Source organism: Poeciliopsis prolifica, unplaced genomic scaffold (assembly GCF_027474105.1).
Source record: "Poeciliopsis prolifica strain line A6 unplaced genomic scaffold, Auburn_PproV2 SCAFFOLD018, whole genome shotgun sequence".
Classification (NCBI taxonomy): domain Eukaryota; kingdom Metazoa; phylum Chordata; class Actinopteri; order Cyprinodontiformes; family Poeciliidae; genus Poeciliopsis; species Poeciliopsis prolifica.
Window position 1 is genome coordinate 8332149 of NW_026562393.1, and position 15091 is coordinate 8347239.

Below are 15091 nucleotides of genomic sequence, written 5' to 3' on the forward strand. Positions count from 1 at the left end.
ACATCTTCTTTCCATATACCAGCATCACTACCAGTAAAACGTCCCCTCTGCTTAGTTCACCTACCACCATGCTTGACGCATTTATAAGGTTTAATGGCCGCCTTTACGAATTGAATCTTCTTGCCATTGTGGTTGAACAGGTTCATCTTTGTCTCATCAAAAGTTCTCCTCTGGAAGGAATTTAGTATTTGTAGAATGGTTTTTGAATGAGATTACAGGATGACATTAGGTTCCTGGAATGGGACCAGCCTAAACCCAATTGAATGTGGATGGGCTATTTTTAAAAGCCAGGTCAGGAAACTGACTAATTTAAATGAACTCTGTCGTGCCCAATTAGATATCCAGGTCAAATATTTGGGCAGAACTTTGCCAACATTCTGCTTTGAACCTTGCTAGAGGTTATTTATTCAAATATTAAATATTGTGAGGGAATAATTTTAACTGTTTAGTTTTGATCACTAATGAACAAATTCTCACAGGTGCACCAGTTTCTTTTGAAACAAAGGTTTAAAAGCCATAATAAAATGTTTCTGCCCCTGATGAATGCCTTTTCATAATTTTTCAGTTCAGCATCAGCAGCCTAATCAATGCAACCAGGTCTAATCATTCAATCAAATGCAGGGGATAAAACTGAACTGCGGTCATAATTGTATTATTTTAAAAGCACAGCCGTGCGGTTACCACAAACTGAACTGCTGCACCAACACTTACTTCTCATTCTCATTCTAAAGATAAATTAGCTGCTTCTAAATAATGCAGTGAACCCTAATTCTCTTTGATTAGTGGCGAGTTAGATGATGGCGACCCACTGAAATTGGTCATCAACATAAATAACGAGCGAATGAACTGATAAAATGCAAAGTCCTTGGCCGTCATAAATCAAATGGAATCTACTGGCCGTGGAAGCGGGTGGAATTAGAAGTCCATGCTCCTATTAATTATGTTGCCTTCTGAAGGCGACAGCGTGATAAATCAGCGCTGAAAAGCCCTTCACTGGCTCAGCCTGAGGAGTTCGACTGCCTGCAAATTGCTTTGTGTACGCTCCTAATTGTTTCTTAAATAACCCACCTTTTGGGGCAGGTTAGAAAGGTACTCTACCAAGACAGGTCAAGGAAGTCAGTGCTGCTCTCAGTTTTTCTGTGACATATTGTTTTATTGCTGTATTCAGTGAACAGTTTAAGTTCAATATAAAAATATTTGAAATTGGATTAAGTATATCGTCTGAATTTTTAGTAGCTGGACTTTGTAAAGTAGTTATTAGCAATCAGTATCTTTATTGCATTAAGTTGATTTTTTTTAATCAAAGTGAGTTTGAAGGGATACTTTTTTGGTATACTATTCTGAATACTCAGATTATGGACTATAGCAGATTTCAGACTTTTAAAATTAACTCAGGGTTCCCACAAATAATAGACAATACTTTGAATTAGCAGGTTGTAAACCTATATTCTTTTGCATTTGACTTTTAGTTTTTTAAGCAAAGCAACATCTGTATCACAGGATTCCTGCAGATTTTCTTTGACATAAATCCATCATTTTCTGAGCTACAAGTTTCCGGGAAATGTATGAAAGACAGCTAGATCAATAGATAGACGAATTGTTGGATTTACGTTTTACAGAACTCTGCAGGGGATGTAGTCTTGATATACAAATATTTTCCCATGCTTTGTTTTTATTAGTCATGCTTATTCGGGCCTTGAAAATGTTTGAATAAAATACATAAATCAAATTGCATACTTTTCCAGATTGTGTTAGACTATGTCATTCCTGGATGTTTATATACAGTATTACACATGCAGAGGCTGATATGCTGACAACTGCTCCATTGCAATACAGGCAGAAACAACTTTGGAAGAGTTTACCTCACCTGAGTCATTTGCAATCCTTGTGTATAATTTCTCCTGGCAATTATGTTTTTGTCAAATAAAATAAAATCAAATGGACAAAACATTTAACTACTTCAACTTTTGTGCCATGTAATAATGATCATTTTGTGTGCTGAGAGTGTCGCCTTTTAAGGTACAACCAACTATGAAATACTGCATTTGGCCCAGCAGCTGAACTTGCCTGTTGAGCAGCAGCATTCATCTAGTACTTAGAGTCGGTTTCCAGGGTGTTTAGCAGGAACGTGCAGTAAAGTTAAATTGTGTGTGCTATCTGAAACGCCAGCGGTCATACAATGTCAGTGTATGGCTTTGTGCTTCTGTAAGGGTGTTTGATGAAGGACTGAGTGCTTTGATCTACTGACAGCTCTCGAGAGGAAGTGTGTGTGCATGCATGTGTGTGTATGTGTGTGCAGCGTTGCAACTTCTGAAAGTTTCCTCTATCCTTTTTTTTGAGCGCTAATACAGAATGGCTCATTGCAAAGGCCCCACAGTCACCAATATAAATGCCATCAAGTTTTTTTTTTTTCTTCAAATTCTTTTAAACTTTGTATTAGGGTTGTCCTGTTTTCTGCATGTTTAAGCATTTCAGTGTGTTAAAATCTTTTAGAGCTATAACACCTTTAAATACCGAAAGTATTAAAAATAAATACATTCCAATGGGTTTTTACCAGTGTTTTTCAAGGTGGATATTAATTAGGCACTTTTGTACAACAAAAAGCCAACAAGTGATAAGTTGAGCAGGCACAACAAGTACGGTACCAAGGCAACTGTGAGTGTAGTTTATGTGCATAAAGTTAATCAGCTACTGCTCCAAAACCACATTTCTCCTGATTTCACCAGACAATTAACTCAAAAAATATATAAATTCCTCTTGGAGGGTTAGGTCTATTTAATCTTTAATTTTTGCCAAAATGTTCATTCAGAGGGATGCTTGGTGTAGCTGTTAATACTGTTGCATAATAGCTAGGGATGCATGATACAAATGTTGGTACTAGCCTATGCTGGTAATTTTTTAACATTGATAAATAAAACTGGGTCAATTTTAACAACCGCTATCTATTTCCATTATGGTTTTGGAGCAGGGTGGTTGTTTTTTTCCCAATATGTAAAAAATATACAAAATCTGTAAATATTGGTTATCAGTCATAACGATATTATTCAATATTTTTTTCAGATTTTCAGAAGATTGGCTCACATTTTCATATCACTGCATTCCTAGTTGTAGAAAGAGGGTATTGGGTTTAAATCCCAGCCTCGACTGTTTCTGCATTGAGTTTGCATGTTCTTTCTCAGCAAGCATGGGAAAACGTCTCAGTGTACTCCATGTCCCTGTTAGGTCTCATTCCCCCTTGGGAGTGAATGAGACAGTTTGTGTGTGTAAAGCTGTGTCTGTGTTGCCTTGAGACACACTGGTGACCTGTCTAGGGTGAATCGTTCTCACCCAATGACTCTTGGAGATAGTCATCAGCCCCTCTAGGTACCCGGATGTTTCTTCTGACTGGAAGTAATGTTAACCTCATGTAGGAGAAATCTGACTTGAATCTGATAAAGAGTCTGTGGATTGAGTTAAAGATTAAGGTGTTGGCAAGGAGGTCACCCAGTCTTGAAGACTTGGAACTCATTACCAATGATAAACCACTAGAATACCTGAACTATGCAGTTATAACAAGGCTTTCATTGCTATGTCAGTTAAGATTTTTTCACTGTTTATTGAGGATTATAAAATAATCAGTTACATGCAGTTTTTCAAAAATAAAATGTCAGCAAAAACATATGATATTTAATGAGACCTTTAGTTTCTTATATCTTTTGAGAGATGTCTTAAATGACCATATTTCTTGTTCTTATATGCCAAAGATATGAGTAATTTTGGGCCCAGCTGTGTATGTGTTGATGTTTGTCCTTCTGGTGACATTCAGGCTAGTCACTGGTTGAGGTTTGAGTTTAAATAATGTTCCTGTGGGCTAGGAGGAATAATGGTCTGGGCTCTTGTGACATTGCGTCAGTGCCAAGGTGACTGACTCGAGGACTGATTGCTCCCTCTTTCTCCCCCCCTCTCTCTCTCTCTGTCCATTCCCCTTTCTCACCCTGTCAATAAGCATCCTCTTGTCTGATGGAGTCACATCAGGGCAATGCAGCTGACACCATGGTGTCTTTATTTCCTGCAGCAATCCTTTTACAACACACATCAGTGGTGATTAATACACTGACAGCAGCCGGGAGGTTACCCCCCCTTACTGCCAGCCAGCTACTGTTTCTGACAAACACACTTCTCACCTTACGTACCTAAACACACTTTATTGCACCTTCTTCCTTGATGTATGGTTTTCATCAGGAGAAAGTAGAGAAATGGTGGTTCTACATTCTTCTTTACCCAGTTTAGAATTAAGTGATGGGAGCAGATGATGTTTGTTACTCCAAATCTGTCTTTCACATTAAGCACAACCTGTTTGTCTCGCTTGCAGCTGTCTTGCACAGTTATTAAACCAGAGCTTTTCGGATTTAAATTTATGGCACCCATTATGCAGGAATTTACATGTCCAGGTGTCGCATCTGTTTGGCTTCAGGTAGGGGTCACTTTGATTTATTAATATCCACAGTTTCATCTGCTAGACAACCATTGACATATTGTCACCCAGGGCAGCTTGTCTCTCTGTCTTCAACAGCTGTGACAACCTGTGTGTTATTAACTCCTCGACTGATTATGCAGGGACGCAGACCGAATGTTCCCCCGTCTGTGGGGTCAGATTAATGCCCATAATAGCCAATAAACAGCAAATCATAGACTTCAGGCTGAATGTGGAGTTTCTCATTATGTCTCATCAACACCTGCTTTGGAAATCTTGTGGAAGAAGAGATAAGTTAACGGTCTTCAGGGGTGATAAGACCATCTGGGTCATTCTGTGCCATATGTTCACACTTTGTCACTGTTGAACCGTTTCAGGAAAATGTTTTTTTATTCTTTGTTTGCCTGGGAAATATGCTCTTTAGCTGCTCAGCACTTCAGATTCACTACTTAGTATAATGCACCAACTAAGTGCCTTGTCCAATTATTCTTATTAATCAAAAGCACAAATACTTTGTGATTTTTTAAATGAAATGTATTCAACTACTTGTAAAGATTCACTTATGAGTAAAAATGTCCATTTTTGTTGTCAGATCTTCCAGAACACATTCTAACAATGTTTAAATTAAATTAAATTAAATTGAACAAAAATCATCTTGAGTACTAGAGTTGCACCAATTAGAGCTTTGCAGCCCATTTCTGATCTATTTTTTGTATGAGGATTAAAATAATTACAAATGTTGAGCTTTTTTTAAGGTGGGATTTGGTTTCTAGATCCAAATCAGAATTTATATCTAAGAAAAGCACTGCAACCCCAACTTGTATTCTAGTTGCAAACTGGAAAACAAGTGGGATTTGCTATTTCCTATTTGTTAATTATGATTAAGGTTATGAGTCAGAATTTTATTATTCATGTATTCAAACACTGTGCAACATTTTTATAGTTTTTTTAGTACTGTGTTAACTTTAAAAGTGACTAATGAATAGTTTATTTATCTTGTTTTCACAATCTTTTATGCACACAGTAGGTATTTCAGACACTGAACTCTTTCTTGGCAGCCTCCAATTTCTTTGACAAAATTAAGATTAAATTAGGCCTTTTTTATTCCAACGAAGAAGTAGGAAACGTCTTACAAAAGGAATCCATTGTCTTTTATTAGCAATTAGCCTTGCTAGCTAATCAAGTGTATTCCCTGAAGTTTGTAGATGTGTCTCTTTGCTAAACCCTGACTTGAAAAGACTGTCAACATAATCCAGATTAAATCCAGCTCGGTCCATGACGCATTGCAGTACTGCAGTAGAGGATGAAGCTGTTTTGACCCTCTCTTTGTTTCTCACACGTTGAACTGGTGAGAAACCAATTCAACACATTAGCTTCATACATGTGTTTGCTTAAAAGTCAAACATCTTATTGACGGGCTGAGTTTGGGTTCCTTCCTCCTGTAATAACTTCCACACCGAAGAGTGTCCAAAGTTGCACTTTGATACTGATAGAAAAAAAACTAGATTTTTAAGTTTCTGATTGGCTAGAGCAAGGCCATTTGAGCTAGAAATTATGAGATTGATATTTCCGTAAAATTTTACAGAACGTTAGAATATTAGAGAATACGGCAGAAAACCCAGTCATTACAGAAAATGTAATCTATTTTGGCCTCATACAACACAACTTCCACTCATAAGCTCCCAATCAGTGGGAGGGACTTCTGAAGCCCATTGATGACCCCAGTTGTTAGGAGGCAGCAAATGTCGCATGCTGAGAGATTGTCCCCTCCAGATCCCCAGATGCTACTCCCACCTTCTATCATTAACTCGGTGTCGGAGATCATAATTAGATCTCCTTGGGGCATAAATCATATTTTGTATCCGGCCAACATTTTTAGAGATTGTCATTCTAATTGTGCAATCCGATGCATCATGAGTCAGGGCACTCTTTCAGCAGGTCGTGTAATTGCAGTGACTTGTCTTCAAGAAATGTATCCCAGTGTAACCACTCTGCCATGACTCATAGTAAGAGTAAAGCTATGCAGTTAGGTTTGACTTTATGCCCTGTTTCTTGTGTAAAGCGCAATCATAATCTTTTCTGACGGCAAAAAAGGACATGTTAATGTGATTTGACAAGGGCGTATTATGCACAACAAATATGCATAATTTGGCAAAAAAATGGAACAGAAAATTGGAAATAAAAAAGGAACAAAGTAGATTTACATGGTTGGGTAGTCTGAATGTCTGCTATCATATTCTCTCCTGCCGCCTGCATAAAAAGCCACAGAACTGTAACAATGGGAATCAGTGGAAAGTGCTTTAAAGTTAAAGCTGATGGATGGCTTGTCAAAAAAAATAATTGCACTGGTTGGGAACTGGGTCTGCGTGCTTAGAAGGGGGAGAACAGGATCTACAGAGAGGATGATGGGAAGTGACAGTGGTCTGTCAAGACGTAGTGGCTGCCCAGAGTAGTGTGAAGCCCCAGCTAGAAGGTGGCAGAACAGAGCAAGCTGTCAGAGCAGGAAAGTGCCTTTAATACATTGAAAAGAAAAGGAATCCGCCTGTCAGACCTGTTCAGCCAGTCAAGGGAGGAGGAGGGAACAAGGAGGAATAGGTGTAGACATGGTAGAGCTGGACGAAGCCAGCCATGCCACTGGCCTGGCTACAGGAACTAACCATCTAGCCAACTGAGATGGATTGTGAGCTGCTTGAGGCGGCTACTGGCTCCAACTGGTTCCTTTTGCTGTGACAATTCATTAATCAGTTTGACAGATGTGGCCTTATTACATGGAATAGTTGACTCTTGAGTGATTGGATTGTCCAGTGCATTTTATTAGAAGAGCAGTTCAGTGGGAAACGTGGCCCTGTTGTAAATAACACAAGCCAGTTATTTTTAAGATGTGTGAGCTGAATTGAATTTACTTTTGATGGCATAGGTGTCAAAAAAATTCCCCTGAAATTTTGGTCCATATTGACATTACAGCAGCAGTGCATTCATGACAAGAGTCTAATTTTTCACCCTTTCCCACAGGGGCTCTATTGGATTGAGATCTGGTGACTGGAGTGCAGTGAACTCACTGTTGTGCTTGTGACCTCAGCAGAGATGATTTGAGCTGGAAGTGGCCATCAGAAGATGCTCTCACTGTTGATGGATTTCATCATTAGCAAAAGAAAGGTAGGCTTTTTTAGTTAATTGCAAAAAACTTTTTGCAATTAACTAAGGTAATAATAATAATAATAATAATAATAATAATAATAATAATAATAAAGTTTTCCTAATGCAGCTATTGCTGAAAAAGCCTTGGTTTTAAAATTTCAACTAATAATTGTGAATAAATCCTTACTGTTACATTAACACATTATTTCAAATGCATCTTAATACTGCAAAACATTTACCCATTAACAAGCACAGAGTCATACACAAGTACACAAGCCAGTATGGAAGTGGGAGTTAAGTCACAAAATGTAATGTGTGGCCATTGTTCTCATGACTGCTTGACCTTAAAGCGACTACTCTACACACTGTGCCACATTCACCATGTGGCATGTTGTGCACACAAAGATGGTATTCTGCATACATTAATTGTAGCAAGTGATTATTGGAGCTACTGCTACGTTATATTATTCCAAATCAGTTTGCCCAATCTCCTTTTTCCTCTTGACGTCAATGGGACAATCTTATTCACACAACTGCCACACACTGAATATTTCCTCTTATTTAAACTATTCTCAGAGTAACCTGTTTGGGAAACAATGTTCTCACCAGATTCAAAGACAGACAGAGTCTATTTTTTCAGCATACTGATGCTCAGGTTGAACTTCAGTAAATTCTATATTTACAAATGAGTTGAGTTGCTGCCTGTGATATACTGATTTGCTATGTGTCGATAAATCCAGAAAATGTACCTAATAAAGTGGCCAGTCAGTTTAGAGCTCCACTAAAAACCCATGGACAATGTGTTATCCATTTATCTGCTTGATTCCTGCAATGCAAAAGTGTCAGTTTTTATTTTTTCTTTGGACAATGACATATAGACTGACCCAACAAAGGATCAAGTGCGGTGTAGACAGACAGCTAATAGATAGGGAGGTAAAAGGAGCCTCATTTGGAGAGGAAGGGACATTTGTGCTGCCAATATGACAAAAGAAAAGTCGACAAGCATTGATCCACGCTTGCGGATGACAGAGTAAAAATTCAGCAATAATCATGACAAATGAGGAGAGGCACCACAGCCGGAAAATTATCAATAATCCACGGCTGAGAAGAAATGCCAAGGTCAGGAAGAAAAGGCTGCTGAAGTTGTCTTCAATTGACTTGGCCAGGTGATATATTGGTGAAGATAGGGGGAACAGCCTTTAAAGCACAGTAGAAGTTGCTAATTAAGTTTGGATCCCACTGAGACATGAATGTCCCTCAATATGGATTCCTTGCAAGAGTCCACTGAATGCCAAGGGCAAAGAGACCATTATGTAATACAGTTTTGGGTGGTTTTGATCCTTCACAGGGGAGCGAGTGGATTGATTTAATATATCAATAACTCAATCCTTCTTCCAAGGAAATCTGAAGAAGGCTGAGGTGTTAGTAATGTCATTTATCATGGCAAGTCAGTTTTGATGTAAGCTTCAGCTGAAGGGATTAATCAGATTTGTGAGGTACCTGTCAAAGTCAGGGTCATGATGGCTCTGAGCTGCTTTTTCCAACATTTTTAGGTCAATTAGTTGCGGCCGAGTGCAGAAAGTCTAATCGACAAAAAGAGGATGGGCAATAACTTGTTCCAACTTTGAATTTTTGGGAGACTTTGTTGTAGTACTACCCATCTTCTTGACAGTTTTTGCCCTTGTATCACTCCCATGCGTTGGTGTTTTAACCCTTCCTACATTAATGTTGACCTTTTTATAACAGCCATTTTCCTGTTTGGTCCAGTTTATACATTAAATGTAGGGACTTTGATCACTGAGCAACCAAAATATCCCTTAGCAATCCCTGCTTTTAAATAGGATGTTGCTGTATATATCAGATACATAGACTTGTCCTTAGAGTAGACTACAAGTTTGTGCAAAATTGTGAACTGTTCCTATTGAATTGGCTCTTTCAAAGACATAATATTATACCTCCAAAGACATGAAACAGTGAAGGAATTGAGGAGTTCCCAAATAGACGGTAGCTAAAATGTTTAATCAAGTAACTACAATATATTACTAACTTTGAACTTTTGTGTCCGTATGACGTGAGGGATCTTTGGCACGTTTGTCATGAACAGAAACACATATGGCAGCCATGTGCTCCATACACTCAGCCTCTTGTTTGTTGTAACAGGGAGGGTATGAAGTAAATTTATTTTCCAGTTACTCTGCAAAGCTACCCTTGCACTTTGGCATCTTGTAAACATCAGCAGGAGCTCTGCAGAGCAGCCTGTTGTCTATGAACGGAGGTGAACAACCCAATAGGCAGCGGCTCCTTCACACGAAAGAGAGGATGTTGTATTCCATGCATTGCACCAGTCAGTTTAAGGATGCCTATCAGTGTCCTTAAAAATCAATGAAAACCCTGACATTTTCATCAATGAATGAATGTTCCCAAGATGTCCTGGTCAAAACAGGAAACGTGGACATGTCTTGGAAAAAGAGGACATTTGGTCATTCTATTCCACAGCTAAGAGTTCTAAATTAATTAAGCAATTACACAGCTTAAAACTTTAGTGTTCTATAAAATGTCAACAAGTACTTTTTTTTTTACCTTGTAAGTGATCTAAGTCTAAACGATGATTAAATGTGTTTTCAAGTTTTGTTGGTTAAATTGAGCCAACTGCTTGGTATGCGAAAGGGTTACTGAGTGTTTTAAATGCCACTAAAAGTTGCTAAAGATGTAATCACCTAATTTGCATAATTGGTCATCTGCATGTAATTTCACTGGGCACTGTATTAGCGCTGTATAATATAATGGGAGTCAAACTAAGTGAGTATCCATCACTGTAAATGGGTTTAGAACTAGAAAGGAACTTTTATATCTCATTTCATTTGTCTGGATTGTTTTTTATTCTAAGCTCCTCTAATAAAACATAATTGTTGTGGACATACACATTACAAATCTAAATAGACCCAAAAAAGAATATAAATATAGTGATTTGTTGTAGAACAGTGATTTATTTTTGCCAAAAAACAAGAAAACCACTGGCAGTTCCTTAATTCTTGGTAAAAACTATTAGCTTCATACCGAGGGTCTGGACTCTTAGCTATCGAAAAACGATCACTTCCTTGAGACTTGGGCTCTATTGACGTTTTAAATCTGACCCAACCCAACAAATGTAGTGTGCCAGTTCGTCCCTATGAAGTTTGCCGGAAATAACCTGCTTTATAAAAAGAAATTAAAAATTCTCCACTGCAAGGACAGAAGTGACAAGCTGAACAAGGCGACTGTTCATGTTAAGTCAATATTTGGAAGAGTGGTCAACATAGACCGAACAGCTTTGTTCACTTTATCCCCTGCAGTTGACGGTGCAGAAAAACGTCATTATTCACAACTTCTATCTATTCACTGATTGTCCTGGTAGACAGCCTACCAAAGGAATTTAAGTAAATAATAGGGAGCCCAAACTGTGCTGCAACGTTCCAGGCAAGGGAAAGAAGGAAGCAACTCTTTAAGCAGCTGGTGGACCAGAGTACTTTGGAGAAGGCCAAAAGAATAAAAATTAACAACCTTCTAGTTTTAAGTTGGAAACAACATTTCCCATGAATAATATTATTTTTGAACTCTTACTTGAGTACACATTTTGATAGCACCCTACCTAACTCGAGCTACTTCACTGAATGACAAGCACATTTCAATCAAAAATGCACCAGATGAAAGCTGCATTTTCATGACAAATATGCAAAAAACTTGGTTGATAGTCTACTAATGTCGAAAAAACACAAGTTTGTATGTGTGGTGTTTTGATTACATAAGAAACCCAATTAAAATCACCGGTGAATAACACTTTTCATCAAAAAACATGCTGCACCAACATCCTACACTTACTTTCATAGAATATTTTGCTGTTGTTATGCTACCCACCATTTTTGATGATTAACAATATATTATCATTTGATAGTAATCTTGCACAAGATTGTTCTTCTTTTACATAAAATGGCAATGCCATATATAGGAATTAATCATTAACAAATAATAATTTAAGTAGAAATTATTTCATTTTAGTTTAAAGACAAGGCATGATTTTGTTTCTGACAAAAAAAAAGACAATTTATTCTTACAGCTACAACATTAATGTATAATCTATTGGTTGTCAAGGTTACATGAAGGCTTACTATAACTTTAGTTTCTTATTTTATTTAATTAACCAGAATAAAATATTCCAAATTTTGTTTGTTTTGTGGTGCAAAATCTCTCATATAGTAATATATATTATCATACGAAAACAAACTGATATGAATTGGGAGTATATTTTGGGTGAATTTTGCAGTCTTACCAAGAATAATAGCTGACATCACTTTAGTTTCTTCTGTACTTTCTCTTAAATCACATTAAAATTTTTGAAACCTCAATACATCTTGATAGTGTAAAACATTACTAAGAGCTGCTGACGCAACCAACTGAGTTCCTTTTTGTGTAATGCAAATTATGCAATGGAATTGCAAACGCACTAAAACCACCAGTCGGGCTTTTTAGACAAAGTTCAATGGAGCATGGGGTCAAAAAGACAAGAGAATAATTTACTAACTGTGTCATGCTCTTGTGATCAAGTCGTCATTCTGGCTTTGGGATTTGATTTGTGGCCTCATTGTGAAAAGTGGCATCTGTCTGTAAGTATGCGCACTTCAGGGAAGGTGTGCTTTCTCACATCTGTGGTCTAAACTAGCATGCTGCTGATAACAACAAGCAATATTAATCCTTTGCTGGTCAAATCTGTCATGCTGTAAAGAGAAGAGACCAGAGTTTAGGTGTGAAACAATTAACCGTCCACTACTGTTCATTTGTTAAAGCTTGTTTGGTGTCCCTGCCAGGTCTGTGTATTGTTCACATCCATTCACACAGAGGGATAAATTTTGAATACTATTAACATCATTATGTTACACTGCCTCAAGAGGGATGATCACTCTGCTGCCCTAACACTGCCCACACACTTCCTTTGCCTTTGCTGTAAGGATAGGAAACAGTTCCTGTTTTTCTGGAACCATCTGTAAGGAAAGCAAACAGCCCAAGGTAAAAACGATGACTGCAACCTGGCAAAAGATTAAACAGTCCCTTAGAAAAAGCCATTAATAATTCTCATATTTTGGAAACAGACCATACATACAGAATCTGTGGTATTTAATCTCCTCTCTCTGCGAATAAAAGAAGGTCAAATGGGAGGGAGAGACTTTTTTCCCCTCTCCAGCTCAGAGTGATGGGCCTAGGTTTTCCAAGCCACGCCATTTGTCTGTCAGGACTGTGAGTGGAGCCAGTGATTTAGTTTCCATCACATGAAGCTCATGTCCGGTTGATGATACTGCCAGGCGGGATATGGGGAGAATTTGTCACCTAGAGCTTTGACAGGGAGATAATTGCTGATAGTTAGCAGAATAATAGGATGTGTGCCTTACTAGCCTCTAAGGGTTAGAAATATTTGTTTTGCACTGTTTAAAACGTGTTTTCCCTTTTTGTTTCAAAATGTACTTTGACAGAGACACTCAGAGAAAGTTCAATAGAATCAAGGTCTGCGCTTCCCATATATCGAGGTGAATATGCAGAGGTCAGGCAAGATACCCTCTGTCCAATGAGTGTTTTAGATACCACCTCAACACCTCCATCAAGTGGCATCCTCCCACTAACGGCAGCTTTGCCAGTAGCAACAATGAAGAGAGCCATTCACAGAACCAAAGTTTCCAAAAACTGGAGATTTTCTTCAAGTTTTTCCTAAATAGTGTCTCAGTGAACCAACAGAACTATGTCTTGCTTTTCTGTTTTTTTTTTTTTTTAAATAAAAACAATTTAAGGCTGCTATGCATTATGTTTATAGTTTTAGTGTAAATACTGTGAACACTTTCCTTTGTCAAAATTGTCAATGCCAGAAGATGACTCAAAGTTTGCTAACTTTGCATCTGATAGGTGTTTTAAAATTATGTTTTGGAAACACGGAGGCATAAGGTGTGACTTTAGAGGAAATTGTCTGTGCTGCATTCAGATAAAGTGCTTCAGCAGTAAACAGAAAGATTTAAACAAAGTAGAGTTTTGTACTCCATCTGATTTTATTTGAGTACACTGATCTTGCTCTGTTGTCCTTTTGAATTTTTATGAAACATTAAAACTTTCTCTCTATTTTTCACATCAGTCTGCACATAATACTGCATGTTTTTAAAAACATCACATTAAGTAACTGAATAAATAAGACTATTTGCTTAGGGGGGCTGTCAGGTTTTTTTGAGATTCCAATAATTCTAATAAAATTTTGAGCAGCTGTTTTGATTAAATTTTCTCGACTCTATTAAGGTGTACCTTTTGATAATCCTCCCAAAAACCTAATAAACATCCCCACAGAATAATGCTGCTTTCGCCATGTTTTTATTGAAAGTTTGGATTACTGATCCATCCCCAAATCTAGTTTTCAACAGATTTGTTACCCAATTCACAGTATTTTATGACATTGTCAAACTAAAATATTGTCTAATATGTTTAGTTTAAATCACCCAGTGTAACCCACAATTTTCAAATAATTTGATTAGAACAGTTGGATGTTTTGTAAGTGTTTATTATACCATGACAAACTCACACCAGCCAGTATGTCTAGTCCAAACTCTGACCTCCAAAGAGAAGCAGTTGCGGAAAATATATTCAATATTTTACAATTGACTTTGCAAATCTTCACAATCCCAGATTTTATCCATTCGAGGTCTTTTAATGGTCTGTCTTAAGGCAAATTTCAGTATCTTTAAAACTATTCCCCCAAACAAATGCGAACCGAACAAGCCAAGGTTGAATATGTATCTGAAGTTGCACCATTGCCCAAAGTGCTTCCTGATTTCCCTTTCCAATGGTGTTTGGCAGGAGAATGAGAGGATAAGTATTGTGTGTTTTACATTTTCCCCTAATGTAGGACAGTGAAGACCTTTGTTCAAGCTTAATTTGACCCAAATGTTGGCAAAATGTACTGACACCCATCATGGAGAGGCTTACTAAAGAGACAGGTCACAGCAGACAGCTGTGATAGATGGAAGCAGTGAAAAAGGAGTGATGTAGATAAGAGAAATGTGCCAGAAAGCTCAGCTGTGGGGGTTTAGGGAATAATCTCTCTATAAAAGCCAGCAGTGGGTCAAAGAGCGCTCCTGAACCCCCCTCTCCTTTTCCCTCATCCTCTTTGCTTTCCTCCTGTGTGTTAACTAATGCTCACCAGAGTGCAGCTTGAACTTGGGGCTGGCAGGGCCACACAGTTGGAACCAAACCCTGTGCCCTGGCTGAACCTACCTCTCTTCATTAGGGGTGGGGGTATTAAGGGAGATGGGGACTTTAGAAGAAGCCCTCAAAGCCATGGTTGATTTGGAGAAATGTATCCACGCTCATAAAGAATATAACGTTGAAATAAAACACAAATTATCTTAAGGCTTGGAGGGTCATGAAATATTTGTTGCTTTTTTTTTTTCTTTTCAATTGATGTCGATTTATGTGCCTTTTGTGAGCAGCAACTTT

The 15091-nt window shown here is 37.9% G+C and overlaps 1 long non-coding RNA gene across 1 annotated transcript in view; it reads left to right on the top strand.

Annotated features, from left to right (window-relative positions):
* Positions 1-13180, top strand: part of LOC129368213 (uncharacterized) — a 49483-nt gene extending 36303 nt beyond the window's left edge. The window contains exons 2-3 of the long non-coding RNA XR_008606814.1: positions 7466-7609; positions 13093-13180. This is a non-coding gene — a long non-coding RNA (uncharacterized LOC129368213). The remainder of the gene's footprint in view (positions 1-7465; positions 7610-13092) is intronic.
* Positions 13181-15091: the final 1911 nt, after the last annotated feature.